Raw genomic sequence first — 18281 nt, forward strand, 5'->3', positions numbered from 1 at the left:
GAAACTCTTCAACCATTTTCATCCTTGTTTCTCTCTTCACTCTGTTTTCATCAACACACCTGTCTGTTCTAAAGTAAGCCACACTAATCATCATCTTGTTCATCTGCTGCAGTGCTGTCCAAACATAACACACACATGCAGAGAAGATGAAAAACCCCCAGAATCAATTCCACAAAAGGAATGAACAGAAACAAGATCCAACTGAGATACCAGGGATTATCTAGATTATAACAGGTGATTGTGGGAACGATTATTGCAAAGTAGCTACAGAACAACAGAATCAAAGTGTCTAGACTTCTCAATTTTTCCTTAGTGGGCATTGAGGTTCCAGCAGGCAGGACTCTGTAGGCCTGAGTTGAACAGAAGATGAACACAGGAGCAGGAATGATGGCATAAATAATTAAATGTTGAAATTCATCTAAGACTATGGCAAGAGGGACACTGACACAACAAAAAGCCCAGACCAGAACACAGACCAGCACAGAACTCGTAGTGTTTCTTAGACAGCCCAGCAGTGGGTGCCTGATGGAAAAATACCTGTAACACAAGAGAAACACAAATTCTAATTATTAGAGCACAAAAAATTATATTTCTGACTGTAAGGATACTTCACAGTACAAGATCATGTTTAGAGACATGCAAGGATGCACACACACTGAACAGGTACCTTTCCAGAGCAATGCACATCCTGAAGTAAAGGTTGGCTATCATAACACAGTAATAAATAATGATGGTCATGATGCTTTCCACTCTTGTCACCCAAATGGTCATCATACAGATCTGGATTAGTTTGGTGATGAGGAGATTTGTGTAATAGATGATAGAGACCTGACTGTTCTGCACCTGCAGGAAATATAAATGTAATTAATTCATAAATAATTAAATTGATATTTACTATAACTTACATTAATGCAGTAATAAACATGACATGAACAGCACAAGAAGACATAAAACAGCAATCAGTGTCTTCATTACACTGTAGCAATCCCCCTAAACATAGTGTGGCTCCTGACTTGGTTATTTTTAAGACTTTTCTATAATATCAGAGCTACTCTTTCTTATTTATTTTTAATGGTTATCAAACTGGTGGCTATGGCTCAGCAGGTAAAGCTGGAGGTTGGTGGTTCAATCACTGGCTGCTCCAGTTTCCATGCTAAAGTATGCTTACGTGAGAAACCCAGAGCTGCTGCTGATGCGTTCATCAGTGGTATGTTAGATAGAAAGCACCGAAACACAGAAAAAGTGACTTTGTGAATGGGTTAATGAGACAGAAGTACTTTGAGTGCACGAGTAGAAAACCACTATTTAAGAACAATTCCATTTAGCAAACTGCCTAAATCACCAAATGAGGTGTTTTTTGTAATTACTTAATACTGTTCATTGTAAGAGACTTGGGCCAGGTTAAGTAAATGAAGCAAAATAGCATGAGAGCAGTCAATCCCATAATAGTGCTGATGTAGGTAGTTTTGCAGGTGATTTGCAAAAGTTATGCTGTTTTCTAAACACGGGTGCAGTTTTTTCATTTCAATCTTTATGATTATTGACTAACAGGATGAGCACAGCTTGTTAATTGGAGTCTGAAAAAAAAAAACATCAATATACATGTATATATACATGTATGTATGTGTGCATTAAATATAGGTCTGTGGCAGTTCATCAGAGAGAGTCATCATAATGGAAACAGGCTTCAGTAACTGACAACATTGAAGCATTCTTAACCTTTTCTTATATTAAGACAATTGTCATTCCTTCAAGTTGTAAACTGACCAGAAATGACTGATTGACAAAAGTTTATTTTTATACTCTGTGCCTGGTGGTGTTACAGTACCACCTCAATTTGTCGGGTAGTGGTCAGGTGACCACCGGGCTGGGGTTTAAAAGGGGAGATCCATCTACCTGTTCTCCTCTCAGACATTGTTTCTCTCATGTCAGGAGCTCTGAACCCCTTGCCTGCATCAGCCTCTGCTCGCCTCTACACAGGTGCGCCGATTTATCGAGAATATCCATGCACGTGTAGCCTGGCTAAATTAACCAGCCCACACTGTAAACCCAGATTTTGTTTCTAGTTAAACTTCTGAGTGATCATTACTTATACTGTTATGTTTTGTAAAAACCTGCTATCATTACTAAACAACATTAGTTAATTGTACTTTTTAGCTGAAATAGTAAGTGCCACTAATCCGGTTTAGTAGAATTAACTTGGTGTGTTTAGTTTTATAACAAAGGGAGGGGCCTAATTCAAAACTTCACTGGGCGCCCACAAGGCCTCTGCAACGGATTCAACGCGACTCTGCGGGAGGGAAGAAAGCAGACTGTTGCCGACATTTTCTCAGCAGCATTGAACGCCTTGAACGGTTAGTATGTAAAATAAGTAGTATAAATATCTTTGTTGGAACATGCAACACCAAAAAGCTTGAGGTATTTTTTTGACGCTGTCACTTACTGTACGGTTTAAACTTGGTGCATATCGGTAATATATAGGCTACTTATTGCTAGCTAGAGTCCATCTATTATTGTCAGCAGAATAATAAAGTTAGATTTAGTCAGTTTAATTTGTCAACCACAATTACTTTGATATATAGGGTAACATAAGTTTATATTTGCTGAATCAACGATTTAGAACACTATGATGACCCAGGTCAGAAACTCAGAACACGATGTCTTAGAGAAATGATTAACATTAAAAAAATGTAACAACGTTAAAAAACAACATTGTTAGACAAACTTTCTTGTGGCCTTCTGAAGTGTTCTTTAATTTTTCACAACTCTGCTTGGCTTGTTATCAACTTTTACACATACTGCCACCTTTCATTTTTAACATAAAAGGTCTTAAAAAGACTAACTAACCTGTAGGAACTCTGTTCTCGTTCTCCCTCACTCTCTCTTACCTATTTACGTGCCAGTTTTATGGTAACACATATATTTTGGTTCTATTACTTTTTTGTGTTATACAGCAATATTATTTTGGTCTGATAGTTTTCTTGTTTTATGTTTTACAGATCCTTGTGTTGTGAAGATGCTGTGGAAGTGTAAGTATTGTGAGTTTATGTGTGAGAAAAGGGGTTACCTTTTAAAACATTACCGGTTAAAACACGGAAACTATGGAAGAACAGCCCCATTTCCCTGCTTACACCAAGAATGTGTGTGCACATTCAACTCCATGAATGCACTCAAGGTTCACTTAGCAAAGATCCACCAAAAAACCCAGGTTCCACAGCCAATATATACTGCACAAGTAACCTTTCAGTGTCAGTCATGTGACTTTTCTGCACCCTGCACAGAAGCAGTCTTCCTCACTCACTTGCGCAGTACACATTTGAAGGTAAATCACAGAGTCCAGTGTCCATTTAATGGCTGCAACTTTCACACCAGTGTGTATTCTACATTTAATGCACACAGAAGTAAAGAGCACAGAACACTCGACTGGAGGATGTTCAGGCCGGAAATTGTTGCTGGTAATGTAACTAATGAAATGGCACAAGAATATCACGAGCCTCCCAATGACACCTCCGAATCGGAAGACAATGAGGACTCTACCAATGAAGATCTTCATGATTTAGAAAACAGCTGGAGCACAATCTTGCTGCTCTTTTTTTAAAGATGCAAACAGTGCTACACATTCCAGAAAATACAGTACAAGAAGTTATAAAACAGCTGCTACAGATTTGTGAACTAGCCCAGCCACTGCTGCATAATGCAGTCAAGGAAATTCTCAAACCACATACAAATGTGGAAGATTCTGTTGTGGAAGAATTAGTAAGGGCTGCTGAAAAGGGTAATGTAATGATGAAATTCTGTGGCAAGAATGGCCCCTTATCAACTACAAAAGGAGAGCAGCATATGTGAATAAAAACTTTACAGAGGTTAAACCAGTAGAGTACCTTATTGAAAGAGGAAAAAAAATGTAGTGCTGTATATGTACCTTTGCATCCAATGCTACAGAAGATGTTGAGTAGGGCAGACATTTTGGATAAAGCTCTTTCCATCCAAAAGCATGTGCAACATGAGTACAGTTCATACAGAGATGGTACATACTGTAATGAAAATGACCTCCTTAAAGGGGATGAATTCAAAATCGCTGTTGGACTATATACAGATGATTTTGAAGTGTCCAACCCTTTGGGAACATCTAGAAAGAAACACAAAATGAGTGCAGTGTATTGGGTGATAGCTAATGTCCCATCAAAGTACAGATCCACACTCCACTCCATCCAGCTTGCTGTCTTGTGTAAAGCCTCTTATGTGAAAGAATTTGGCTATGCAAAATTCTCCACCCACTCATTCAAGATCTAGCTTCTTTGGAGCAACATGGTGTCTATGTTGAGAAGTTGGGAGAATGTGTTAAAGGGACAGTTGTATATGTGGCTGCAGATAACCTGGCTGCTCATTCTCTGGCAGGATTCTTCGAAAGCTTTACGGTGGACAGATTCTGCAGGTTCTGCATGGCAACAAGGGACGAGATGCAAGCCAAAGAGGTAAATTCAGGTGCTTTTGAACCCCGCACTATTGATGCTCACAATCAGCAGGTGCAGGAGGTAAAGCAGGATCCTACTAAGGCAAAACAATATGGTGTTAAAGGAGAGTGTGTACTGACTGATGGTCTGGAGCATTTTCACGTTGTCCATGGGTATCCCCCCGACATCCTCCATGACCTTTTGGAAGGATTGTTCCTGTTGAGCTATCACTCTGCATTTCAAACATGATTTCTAAAAATATTTTACCATAGACACACTGAACTATGCTATAAAAGCTTTTGAATATGCCTTTGATGACAAAACTGACCAGCCTCAGCCAATTTCCCACAGCTTCTCTACCAAAGGGACCATTGGTGGCAATGGCCATGAGAACTGGGCTCTACTTAGGCTGCTCCCACTTATCATTGGCCATAAAGTCCCTGAGGGAGACGATGCATGGAACATTTTACTGCTCCTAAAAGAGATTGTTGAGTTGGCTGTTGCAACAAAGCACACTGAAGAGTCAGTACATTTCCTTGACTGCAAAGTGTCAGAACACAGAGAATTGTTGCAAACAACATTCCCAGATTTTAGATTACGGCCAAAACATCACTACCTCGAGCATTACCCCGAGCTGATCAAAGCATTTGGTCCCCTTTCAGACGTTTGGACAATGCGATTTGAGGGGAAACACAAATTCTTCAAACGGGTCATACGTAATGCCCACAACTTCAAAAATGTAGCTCTGACATTGGCTGTTAAGCATCAGAAAATGATGGCTTACTATTTGGACACAAGTTCATTTTTCAGGCCATCAGTTGAAATGGACAAGGTCACTACAGCATCAATCAGATCTTATCCTGAGGATGTCCAACAGGTTTTCTGCCGGAAAGTTCCTCAGCTCACATCAGTGCTTGTTGCATCATCAGTCTCTGTAGATGGAGTTACATATCGTTCTGGCATGATAGTCTCTGTTGGTTCATGCGCTGGGCTACCTTCATTTAGGCAGATCAAACAGATAGTGGCACTCAACACCGAGATCCTGTTTATTTGTAATGAGATGACTGCTTGGTACCACGAGCATCTGAGGTCTTTTGAACTCATCTGTGACAGCAGGAACCCCTCTCTGTGTGTGGTGCAGCTGAAAGATCTAAATGATGTGTTCCCTCTTCCAGCATACACATATGGTCAACATTTAGTAGTGACCCTCAAGCGTCATATTATATGCTAAAAAGCAAAAGTGTGGTTTCTGCAATCAGTCTAGACTGTAAGGTTTTTGTCTAATTTTAGAGCTCATGATGAAATATATAATAATACAGTCTGAGAAGGGTTTTATATTTTTCATAAATGTCTGACTATTTTAGTAAATGTTTTTCTTGTACATTTGAGTAGGGGGCTTCTATAGAAATAGACTAAAAATGGAATTACCACTTAAATCTCAGGATAAATCATAATTTTCTTATCTTACATAGAACACCAAGACAAACAACAAAGTCATGTACCACACAGACACAAGCAACACCAACAAAAACAACACACATTTATTGGATGTACAACTTCAATCTCATGGACATCCATAGTTTTTCCCCTCTGGATAGTACTCATAACTTGTTTCTGTGTTGGTGATAGTTCAGCTTGTTCAGTGTTTTCCAAAGCCCAGTATGATGCTCTCAAATATTTTGACTTGAAATCATAAACACTTCTATCATTTAAGTTATCTTAATTATTTTCATAGTGATGTTTCTTCTGAAGGAAAAAAGTGTACTGAATTTAGGCAACAAATGCATTAATCAACTATTTTTGTGATGCACATAGTGATTGTTTAGCCGTTAAATTCCTTTTTTATATGTAAAGTTATATTCTAATTGTTGTTTCTATTTCCAAGATGACTGCAAACCAGAAAATGACCATGAGAGTCATTCTAACAGAGGCAGATATAAGGAAAGTCATCCTACATTCAAGGCCTTCTACAGTAAAAGACTTGATAACCAAGCTTCGAGAGTCACTGGGACTTCAATACAACTTCAGTCTCCAATTCCAAGACCCTGAATTCAATAATGAACTATGTAATCTAACAGATCTTCAAGAACTTCCAGAAAAACCAACCATTAAAGTCCTGCCTGTCTTTGACCTGGTGCCTGTCTCATCTGATGACGTCTTTAGCGACACAAGTACTGCAGATACAGAGATACTCTCACATTCACCTCAGGATCGACGTGAACCATGGCCAGAATTTTTGACATTCCAACATTTTCTGTTGATGTGGAGTATAGACTGAGGCAAGCAGATTTGCTGTTTATGAGTGAAGGAACACACCTTAAGGTCTCAAAAGAGCTGAAACATGAGATACTAGAGAGACTGGCAGAAAGCATGTATAGCTACACAGCATACCCAACTGCTGCTCAGTTTGAAAGTGTTGCAACAGCACTGATAAACAAACACCCCTGTCTCCAGGAGCGAGGCTCTGTCACTCGCTGTTGTGGTTGGAAAAATAGTTCTAAAGCATAAAATGGGAAATTATAGAACAAAGCGCAGGCAATCAGGATGCCTTGATGTTGCAGTAAATGCCGGTAAGCGGGAAGGCATTCATCAGATGGACAACCAGCAAACAAGCGGATAAAAAGGCAAAGAAAGGTGAAATCAACTACTTGCCCAACTTTCCGGATGGATTTGATCAAGCTGCCCTGGAAGAGGCCCGTAAGGACTTGGCTGATGAAATGCAGAAGAGAACCCCAAATGGACTTCTTGTAAAACAAAAGATGGATCAGACTTTTGCTTTGAGAAGAAAAGAGGTTGTGGACTCTGAACCCCCATAAACATGATGGTGAAACGCTGGCCTGCCCTCTTCACAGAAGATCAGGTATGTTCACAAAAGCAAAGATAACTAATAACTATCTGTGTTTTATATAATGTGCCTAGATGTCGATTTCTTTTGACCCCTTTAAGGAAAACATGGATGACTTTAATGTGGAGCATGTCGTTTATACATAGAAACATCAAAACTTAAAATTCCACAAAAATGACATTCATGGCTGTTTCTCCAGCTCTACTTTGCAGATGGCTTGTCTTGTACAGGTTGGTTATGTTAAGTGCTTTTTTTTTACTCTCTCTCTCTTTCTGTATTTTTCAGGTGTTCATGGAGTTCAGCAGGATTGTGGGCAAGAACCTCAAGCAGGAATTTTATGAGAACATCGATCGGCACAGTCCTCGTTTCCTTGAGTTATTTCGTTCCCAAGAGAGGGAATGTTGGACAGTTGTTGACTCAGATTTCACAACAGACCAATGTAAGTTCATACAAATTATGTTTAGTATTGTTCTTTACAGGTTTTACAAACATCATAGTCCCAGTCTATAGTTTGTGTAATTCAGTTTATTGTTGATCAGTAGCTTTCTTACTGATAAGTTATTTTGTTTTATTTTAGTCGTCTAATTTGTTATTCTGTTTCATTCCCAAAGACTACTGACCCAACTGCAATCCGGACACAGGTGCTCAGAGGGCTTCCAATCATCCTGGGGGACAATCCTTCAACCTTCTTCAAAGCAGGCTTTGTAAGTACACTCTTGTGTTCTTTTAGCCAAACGTCTCCTGGCACAGCTTCACCCACATGCAAGGTGCACAGAGAAGGTCAAGAGTTGATTGGACAGACGCCTGCAGTAAATAAAACGCTTTGAGGTTATAGGAAACAATAATCAACCTGGAAATGCACAAAATATATTTGGAAAAAAGAACAAAAGAAAAATAATATGAAAAATAAAATATCAAAAGGAATGCAAAGAAAGAATGTCTAAGTATAAAAGGAAGTAATTAACACAATTAGAATGGAATTAGAACCGGATCAAGTCTGAAAAATCACTTATACTGATCCAGTTCAAATTGCTTTTGACCCAATTAAATTGAAGGTACCACCCCTACATTTTGATTGGTGTATCGACGTTCCTTCCTATATTATGCTGCATATTTAAACGCTGGTTGGTTGGTTGTTGTTTTTTGTTTCAATAACCCTGTCAATCTACTTATGAAGATTGTTTTATAGCACTTCCAAGTGTTCCCGAAGCCTCTATTCCACTCTTTTCTTTTACATTTCACTATGACACTCTCATGGTATCATGATTGAAGTTTATTTTTGTAACGAGTATTCTAATGATTATGTACTTTTGTTTTACAAGGAATCAGATGCTGATTTTTTCCGTGACCTTGACATCGGGATTCTTCTCACTGAGCGTGAAGAGGCTGTGCTCACATCTGCCCAGCATCCAAGTCCAACCTTGTTGAAAATTATCATTGAGGGAGAAGTCGTGATGGAAAACATCCAAGATCTGCCTAAAGCAATGTGCATTCTGTTTGGACTCACGTATGCACTCCATCTTAACTATCCTAAAAGTATGAAGCTGACCTTTCTGTTCATCCAACAGATTTTGCTCTCATTAGGCCACACTGACCTAAAGCCAAAGATACAATCTTTGAAAAATCAGCTTACAATGTAAAGTGATGTCATCTCTACTGTGACATGTTTGTTTTTTTCTCACCTTTTGGTTCTGTAAAACAGCCCAACAAAAAGGCACAAAACGCAGAAACAGACACATTCAGCACCCAGTCAGAACAGTCCCATACAACACCTACAAACAAAAACACTACACATAAACTTCTATACACACAAACACACACACACACACACTTAGATGCTTTAGAAGTGAGCAGAAGCATGTGACGTGAAAGTAAAATTGAAGAGTTGTACCTGAAAGACAGACATTGTTTAAGTTGTTGCATCATAAGTCTTTGTAGATGGAGTTGGATATTGTTCTAATTAGAAAGTCTTTGTTAGTATGTCTGTTGACCTGCCTTAATGTAGGCAGATGGTGCAGATCCTGTTTGTAACAGGGAATTTTTGGGAATTCTGTTTTTGTTGGTTGTTACATTCACCTACCACACAACACACACACATTCAACTACCACACAAACACACACACATTCAACTACCACACAAACACACACACATTCAACTACCACACAAACACACACACATTCAACTACCACACAGACAAATTAACATTGGCTTTGTTGTGGCTTTTTCTTAAAAATAAAATGCATTGGAGCATTTGAAGATTTTGTTTTTTTCCTATCCAACTTCATTGTAACAATGTTTTTTATAATTCATAAAAAGTTATTTTGTTAGAGGAAAATACAATCTAATTTTTTTAGTAAGTACCAGTAACAAGTAATATCTTGTTATTCAATAATTCTGACTACACAAAAAATATGAATATGAAAATTCATGTTATATTAATACAGCTAAAAGTATTTAGTTTCAGCTTGTGTAAAACGTAGTATTCCATGTTAATAAAACTAAAAATATTTAGTTTTAGCTTGTGTAAAAACTTAACATTCCATGTTAGTTAAACTAAACCTATTTAGTTTCAGCTTGTGTAAAACGTAGTATTCCATGTTAATAAAACTAAAAATATTTAGTTTCAGCTTGTGTAAAACTTATGATTCCAAGTTGGTCAAACTAAACCTATTTAGTTTCAGCTTGTGTAAAAACTTAACATTCCATGTTAGTTAAACTAAACGTATTTAGTTTCAGCTTGTGTAAAAACTAAAGTGGTATAAGGCAACGGGTTTCCTCGCAATTTGCGAGTAAAGTCAACTAATTCGGGTTAAGAGTGCAGAACACAGATTATCTTTGGGGTTCTTTTAATTTGAATGATAAAGTAAGCGCTCAGAAGAAGATGAAAAAAGGTTGTAAAAATAAAGAAATAAAATTGTTACAGACAGTTCTTATCCAGTAACAGCTTTGTGCACTGGTAACCCACTGCTACTGCAGGTTATTTTCCCAACTTTATCAGCGTCTGGAACTCAAAGATGTCTAGCGTCAATTTGTGACTGATATAAACCCATACAGAAATACAACAAACTTAGCAGTGCAAAAATAACTGTAGTGGCTTCTCCTGCTAAAATACAGAGCCAAAATTAAACAGTTAACAAAGGTACATTTTCCCTCTTACCCACAGAGATATTATAATACAAGTGTGAACTCAAATACATATAGTGCATTAATCCAGCAAAAACGGAATACAGATCCCTCTGAGATGAACGACGAAGTCGGTTGCAGCAACTCCTGGTGCCTTAACTGTTCCACACTTTGTGTTTAAAACAGACCACGCAGCGAAAAACGGCATTACACATCCACATTACACCATTGCAAGCTAGCACTTCCGTGAATGTGTCTGTAGATCCCCATCATCCCTTGCGCTCTCAGAGGTACCCCAAAAGAAACAGCGCCATCCAGTGGCATGGTGCCATAACACCGACCCTCCACCCGGCCACACACGTTTCCCCAATTGTGACAAGATGTTTGAGCCACACATAGACCCAGTGGAATTTGAACACTTCAAATTACAACGCCGAAGTGTTGTATCTTCGTGGTGTGGTAGATTGGCAGAGCACAAAACTGGAATCTCTCAGTGAAATGATTATCCAGCTTTCCGCTTCCATCACCACATTGCAGCGTCAGTCGTCAGCAGTGAGTGAGGAACCCCGCATCTCCTGGTCATCGTGTCAGATCCTGGCCTGGGGTCCCCAGTATCTACGTCGTTCCCTTTTTCCTAAGACCAGAATTGTTCCCACAGAAGCCTCTCCTCCGGAGCCCATTGATTTGGACAAGATCCCTCTGGTTTATCACAAACTCTGTGAGGTCTTCAGTGAGAAGCGAGCCTCTACTCTACCCCCACAACGCTTCCACGACATGGCCATTGAGTTCTTCCCCGGAGCTGTGGCCCCCTGTGGTTGCCTGTTCTCACTGTCCCCTGGGAAGAACAATACTATTAGTATATTAGTGAGGAGGCTCTCCAGCAGGGCTTTATTCGACCCTCCACCTCCCCTGCTGCCGTCCCTGTATAGATAATTGAGGTTTGAATAAAGTCACCATCAAGAACTGCCACCCTCTTCCCCTGCTCTCAACCGCACTCAACTCTCTTTCCCAGGCCTGTATCTTCATTAAACTGGATCTGCCTCAGGACCTCAGACACTCCAGCAGGTCGGCTCTACATTCCCTCCAATTGTGATCAGGAGTCCAAATCCTCCACCAACCTTCTGTTGGTGACCTTGAGCCTCTCCCTGTTCCCAGACGTCCCTAGTCACACATCGGCCTTTGTTACCACCAGTGGATGGCCTTGACACTATCCTCACCTTTGTGGATCGCTTCTCCATGGCAGTACACCTGGTCACCTTAGCCGGCTTCCCCTCCGCTAAGATAACCTTTATTAGTCCCACATGGGGAAATTTGTTAAATGGACAGTCGAACTCTTTTTGGAACATGTCGTCCAGCTGCATGCCTTCTTCCCCAAGGACATCGTTTTTGATTGGGGCCCCCAATTCACCACCAGGTTCTGGAAAGCTTTCTGCCACCTGATTGGGGCCTCTTCCAGCTTTACGTCTGGCTACCATCCTCAGACTAATGGGCAGGCGGAACAGGCCAACAAACAACTGGGATGCTTTTTTAGATGCTTCATCCCCAACCATCTCTTTGGCCCCGTTATCTGCTGTGGGCTGAGCTGTCTCACAATCTCTATGTCTCCTCCTCTAGTCTGTCATGTCTGTCACCCTCTTGTCTTTGACCACCAGGAGGTTGAAGTACTTCCTGCCCAGCGGTTGGTCTGGCCTGGATTGACTGGCCTGGATCAAGGCATGAGCTGCTATTTCCTGATATAATGTCCAATACACCATACAACATCGCCGCCGACACCCCCTGGGCCATCCATTTCAGCCAGGGGACCGGGTCTGTCAAGTAGTGGTGTTTAAAAGGGGAGAGCCACCCACCTGTTCTCTGCTCATGTCAGGAGCTCTGAACCCCTTGCCTGTTTCAGCCTCCACTTGCCTCAGGTGTCGTAAGTGTTGCTTCACTTTGTGAAGCTCATCCTGGTGCATCCCGGTTCCGGGTAACACTGGTTCTGAAGCTGCAATTAGCGCTCTGGGTGTTACTAAAGAAACTTCGTGCCTTTTCCAACCCATTGCTAGCTTTTGTCTCGTTTGGGTCTAGCCAGCACATTAAACAGGTGCACTGATTTATTAAGAATAATCTGTGCGTGTTTTCCCCAGTCGTGACACAATTTTTCCATGCTGGATTTGATTTCATGTGGGATCACTGATCAGAACAGATACCAGTTGTTGGGTTTATCTAAACACAAACTCTGCTGGAACGTAAGACAACCAACTGCAGCAGCGAAACAAGACACAAGATAGAGCTCTTTGTGTGTTCACTCACAAGGGAAGCCGACCAAGGTCAAGTGCTGTTCCTTCCACTTGAACCCCGTCAACCTTGGCTGGACTCGCCGTACCGCTCCTTTTATTAACAACTGTGATTACATGAATATGCATAGTTCCATTAACACGTGACAGTCTCAAGCAGGCATGTGTGTGTGAGCGAAGTGTACGCCTGTCTGTGTGTGTGTGTGTGTGTGTGTGTGTGTGTGGGTGTGTGTCACAATATGACCCTGTGAAAACTGCTCAGCCAGGCCTAACGATGTTTTACTATGTTATCTGCAAAGGGATGAAACTACCAAGATGACTGGTGCCAGGTGCCTCCCGTGAGAATAGTGGGAGTCTTCCTTGCAGCAGCCCAACTAAGACAAAAGAATATTGTAACTGAAAAGATATAGAGTGCGTGTTCCACCATACCATATATCACCAAACAAGATGCGACCTTCCCCTGAATTTAACATGTGTATGAGACACAGAGTGCACACAGAACCTTAGCAGACCTAAATAAGGATGAGATATTTTATCAACATACAAACGATTATATATCTCTAAGCATAAATGATTAAATGTTTCTAAGTACAAATGACAATCTCAAATTATCACTCTCACACCAGTAGCACCTTTAAACTTTTAAATCAATCCATCCAAGGCCTGTTTATATTCAGGAGGAGATCCAAAGTCAGTGTCATCCCTCTGTTCTCTCCAATTTTCCATTTAACTTTAAATTTAAAAAAGCCAAAAACAACATCAATAACAAAAGAACAACTTTAAAGTGCATTGAATGGGCTATGAAATCCCTGTCACAAAAGCTACATTATGTTGCAAATAGCCAACTACAATTAAGTCCAAGAGAATCATGCTAACAGATTTTACCCAATTATTACAGCAGCTGTCATGATCTGCATTTTGAGTGACATGGAAAGAGGTGAGGAATCAAATGCAGACATGGGCAGACATACAAATATGCAAAACAAATGAAAGAGGGAGACTAATACAGTGCCTTGAGTATTCATACCCCTTGAACTTCTACACATTTGTCATCATTGCAAAATGATCTACATGAGTTTTTTTCCTTTTATTGCTAAATCTTCTAATTATTTAGATATTTGCAGACTCACAAAAGGAGATGTAAGAAATGTAAGTTGTAAGTCATTATTTACTCACCAAATAAGACACACAGTAGATGATCAGTATGGTCAAAGGAAGGCAGATACATATGTTGAGCCACATCAACACTTCAAGAATATATCGCTCCTGTCGATGACTTTCTGTGATGGGGTTTTTTCCTGTGTAAATCACTTTATTGTGTGGGATAGCAAGTGGTGGAAAAAGCATTAGGTTAACATTGTTCTTTTTTTCTGTATGTAAATTGGGAAAGAAGAAACAAATATTAGATAAAGATATGAGACGCTTTTAGCTCTGTCTAATGAATTGGATAATAAATTATATGGGCAATGGTTTTGTTATATTGTATTCATCAGGATCAAATACCGTAGTTTTCGGGTCATAAGCCGCTACTTTTTCCCAAACTGTGAACACTGCGGCTTATACTGACGTGCGGCTAATGCATATTTTTTTTCATGTGGCCAAAAACATTTTGCCTGGTAACAGTAGACCAATAAAATTGATAAGTAGTATATATACGGTATATATTTTTACCGGTTGTTAAGAGATGTTGTAATGTTGTTTGTGCACTGTTCTGTAAAAAAACCATAAGCAACGTAATTTGTGTGTTACTGATACGTATGTATACTGAAAGGTAGCCGTGTTGCAGGCGCTGTTCGAGGAAAAAAAGCATTTGCAGTATGTATTTTTGTATGTTACCATAACGTTTATGTTACCATGTTTATGTTACCTTACGGATTAAATTAAACGTTAAAAATCCTCACGTGTAATATTTCTGTGTAAATATCTCATATTACAAGTGAAACGCATACGGCTTAAAATCCAGTGCGGCCTGTACAAGTACAAAATTGATTTTCTTTCTACAATTAGAGCATGCGGCTTTTAATCAGGTGCGCTCTGTAGTCCAGGATTTAAGGTAGTTGGTCTTTGCCATTATTTTATCGAAAAACGTTACCAAAAATTACTGATACCATGTGATTTCTGTGAAATACGCAGACCAAGTAGAGTTATTATATTACCAATAGACAGATTAACATTCTCTGCATTTACACAGAGACTCACTGCAAGCACAAAAGAAAAGAAAGAAAATATGGACATGTCCTAATTATGATTCAGTTTCTTCATAACTATACTGTTCTTCAAGTAGAGATAAAATGAATTGCCCTTACTTGTCTCAGGACTGCTTCCAGCTGAACCAGTGATTAAAATCTGCAATATGACAAGTTTGTCTTGAACGGAGGAGTTGTGGTAGCCTACTTTACAAACCCCACCCTGTACTCATTGGTTTTCACACTCAAAAAAGCCCAAACATAGAGTCAGCAATAGCAGGACACATTTTAACTCAGATTTTCTGCCCAGCTAAGTATCATCCCTCCAGCTCCTGACTGTGATAATTTGCTTTACACTGATGCTAACAAATATCCTCAACACCTATTTCAGACTGAGAGGTCAGTGTCTGTCCTTCTCAAAGTGACTTGCACAATCTTTTTAACATAAACAGTGTTTTTTTCCTTCCCCAGTGCTGCTGTTGCATAAATCATGACACAGCTACAGGAAACTTAAAATATGATTAACAATTAACAAACTGTGTGACAGCAAACATGATGTAACCTGCTATTATTTGGGACTGATAGTAAAAAAGTTATTATTAATATTAATGGCACATGGAATCAGCAATAAACATGTTAAAGCCGGGCAGTAGGTGATGGCTTATTCCACATTTTTTCTGTTATAATCAGCACGATAATTCTGATAAAAACATAACTAAGATTGTTCTTTTTACTCAGTAAATTATCATTTGTGAATTACAGCTAGAAATAATCATAAACAAATGCAGTATATGCATGTTTATTGTCAACTGCTGTAGGCACCTGTGTTAAGAAGTTTTTTTTAAACTTCATGAGCTCCTTAGAGACTTAATCTTCCTGTTTCTACCACATTAAAGCCCACAAACACAGCAGATGAGAGTAGCTGAAGTGGCAGCAAACACACTGTTGACAATGTGGTTTTAAAGACTATCTTCAGTCACAGACATGTAGCTTTAGTGTCCCAGTGTCCCAGGCATGGATGGTCATGTACCTCTGTATGGTAGGTGATCGACATAACCACCTGATAAGCGGAAGACCTATTTGTGTGGTCTGAGACCTCATTGGTCCATTTCCGCATAAATAGGCCTTCATCGGCAAAGTAAGCCACTTTCTTCTTTATGGCATCCTGCTGACTAAGGATAGAAGGGAGACATTTTGACAGCATCATATGATCTTTCTGGGCTGTGACCAACTCCTCTTGGGAGAGCAGCAAATGCAGGATTCATTTGTGACACGTCAGCAGGTGGAACCTTTGTCTGACACTTAGACCCAGACTTTATTGTAATGATATCAGGAAAAGGATATCAGAAAAACCCATGAACGAATCAGCTCGGTCAGGACCATACTTTTGTGTCAAGCTTTTTTTGTTTCGTTTTCACAAAACACTTTTTTACGTCTATGATATATAGCATGTTAAACTTTACTTTTTTACTTGCATTTTGATACCAAAGTCATGGTCTAGCTGTGATTTGTCCCATATTAAAGAATTTTAGAATATTTCTATGCAGTGCCATGCAGGTATCACACCAGTGCACATGATGTTCCACATCCCGTCGACAACCAGGCCAGTAGAACTGTCCCCTGAGATGGCAGAGAGTTTTGGCATTCCCATAGTGGCCGGCCCCCACCGAGCCATGGACAAGCTCAAGCACCTGCAACCGCAGCGACCGAGGCACCAACAGCTGCAGGAGATCTTTGCCCTGACCTGGGGCCCGCCATCTCCTGTATAGGAGGCCGTCGTGCATCTCCAGATTGTTGTACTGGGAGTGGTAGGCCTTTACTTCGGGCCCCTGTTCCGACACCCCCGTCCAGTCCGGGCGTTGCACCGCCTCCAGCCAGGCCCCCACCTGAACCAACGTCGCGTCAGCCTCCTGCTGCTGCTTCAGCTGCTGCATGGTCAACGGGAGCCATCCCCCTCCGCTGGCTGCGGCCTGAGCAGTAGCCATGCCCAGTGCCACCTGGGCCCGCTCCTCCTGCCGCCGACAGTAGCGGCCCTCGAAGGCCATGCAGGGCCGTCTGGAGAGGGCATCAGTGTTGCCATGCTGCCAACCTGCCCGATGCTGAGTCTCGAAGTCGTAGCCCTGAAGGACCTCCAGCCAGCGGGCCACCTGACCTTCTGGGTGTTTGAAGTTCAGGAGCCAAGTGAGAGATGCATGGTCAGTGTGCAGGAGGAAACGGCAGCAGTGTAGGTATGGCCGGAAGTGCCGCACTGCCAATACTAGGGCGAGCAGCTCCCGTCGAGTCATGTAGTAGTTCGTCTCAGCCTGCTTCAGTGCACGGCTGACGTATGACACCACTCGTTCTCCGGCCTCATCCTGCTGGGAAAGAACCGCCCTGACTCCTACGTTGCTAGCATCAGTGTCCACAATGAAAGGTCGCCGAGCTTTGGGGTAGGCCAGGACTGGAGCTGTGGTGAGGGCCTCTGTCAGCTGTGCAAAAGCTGCAGCGCAGACATCACCCCAGCCAAACGGCTGGCCCTTATCGGTCAGGCGGTGGAGAGGGTTGGCTATCGTCGCGAACCCCTTGATGAACCGGCGGTAGTAGGAGGCTAGGCCCAGGAAGCTCTGCAGTTGTTTGACGTTCGAGGGAGTCGGCCAGTCCTGGACCGCAGCCACCTTCGCTGGGTCAGTGGGGATGCCTTGAGCGCTGACCACATGGCCCAAGAATTTGGTCTCTCTCGCCAACAGCCGGCACTTCACCGGGTTGAGCCGCAGCCGGTGTGGGCGCAGACGGATGGGTTGAGCAGAGCCGGTGTCGATGGTGTGCTGAACCAGCCCTGTCTGCCAGCAGTCTTTGTCACTAGCGGCAAAGATGTCCACGTTCTCGTCCAGGAGGCACCTCAACCGCTGGCACTGGTCAACGGTGAGACCTACGCTGCTGCGCTGCCACAGGTCATCAATAGCTTGGGTTGTCTCGGTCGAGGGAGGTTGGGGCTGAGGTGAATAGAGATGATCCAGAGCCGCCAGCGTCCGAAGTCTGTTGAGCGGCAGCTGCCTGGAGCCCGGCTTGTCTGTCGCTGGTCCCCTCCGTTCCTTGCTTTTGACCGCACTGGAGGGCCAGAGTCTCTGTACCAAGAGTGATGGGCAGCTTCACGGTGTCAATGCAGGCCCCCCAGCGGGTCAGCAGATCAAGGCCGATGATGCACTGGTCTTGGATGTCAGCAAGCCCGAAATCATGCACCAGTTCCAGATCCTTCGCTCGCCCGCAACGGCTTCTTCCCCCGCATGTCAGTCCTCTCCCCCGTCACCGTCATCAGCTGGGTGTCGGTAGGTGACCAACCTGTTAGAGTGAATTGTTAAATGTTGCCATTATTGTACTTCAATTTGTAAACCTTGTCTTAACCTGTATGTTTAGAGA

At 41.7% G+C, this 18281-nt stretch overlaps 2 long non-coding RNA genes across 2 annotated transcripts; both read left to right on the forward strand.

Annotated features, from left to right (window-relative positions):
* The first annotated feature begins 2281 nt into the window (after positions 1-2281).
* On the forward strand, positions 2282-6941 carry LOC116322650. Its single transcript, XR_005615394.1, has 4 exons — positions 2282-2354; positions 3000-3029; positions 4399-4475; positions 6340-6941. It is a non-coding gene; the product is annotated as an uncharacterized LOC116322650 (long non-coding RNA).
* A 137-nt stretch (positions 6942-7078) lies between these two features.
* On the forward strand, positions 7079-8970 carry LOC120443378. The gene is made up of 4 exons (XR_005615393.1): positions 7079-7314; positions 7585-7738; positions 7911-8003; positions 8622-8970. It is a non-coding gene; the product is annotated as an uncharacterized LOC120443378 (long non-coding RNA).
* Positions 8971-18281: the final 9311 nt, after the last annotated feature.

This window comes from Oreochromis aureus, linkage group 13 (assembly GCF_013358895.1).
Source record: "Oreochromis aureus strain Israel breed Guangdong linkage group 13, ZZ_aureus, whole genome shotgun sequence".
Classification (NCBI taxonomy): domain Eukaryota; kingdom Metazoa; phylum Chordata; class Actinopteri; order Cichliformes; family Cichlidae; genus Oreochromis; species Oreochromis aureus.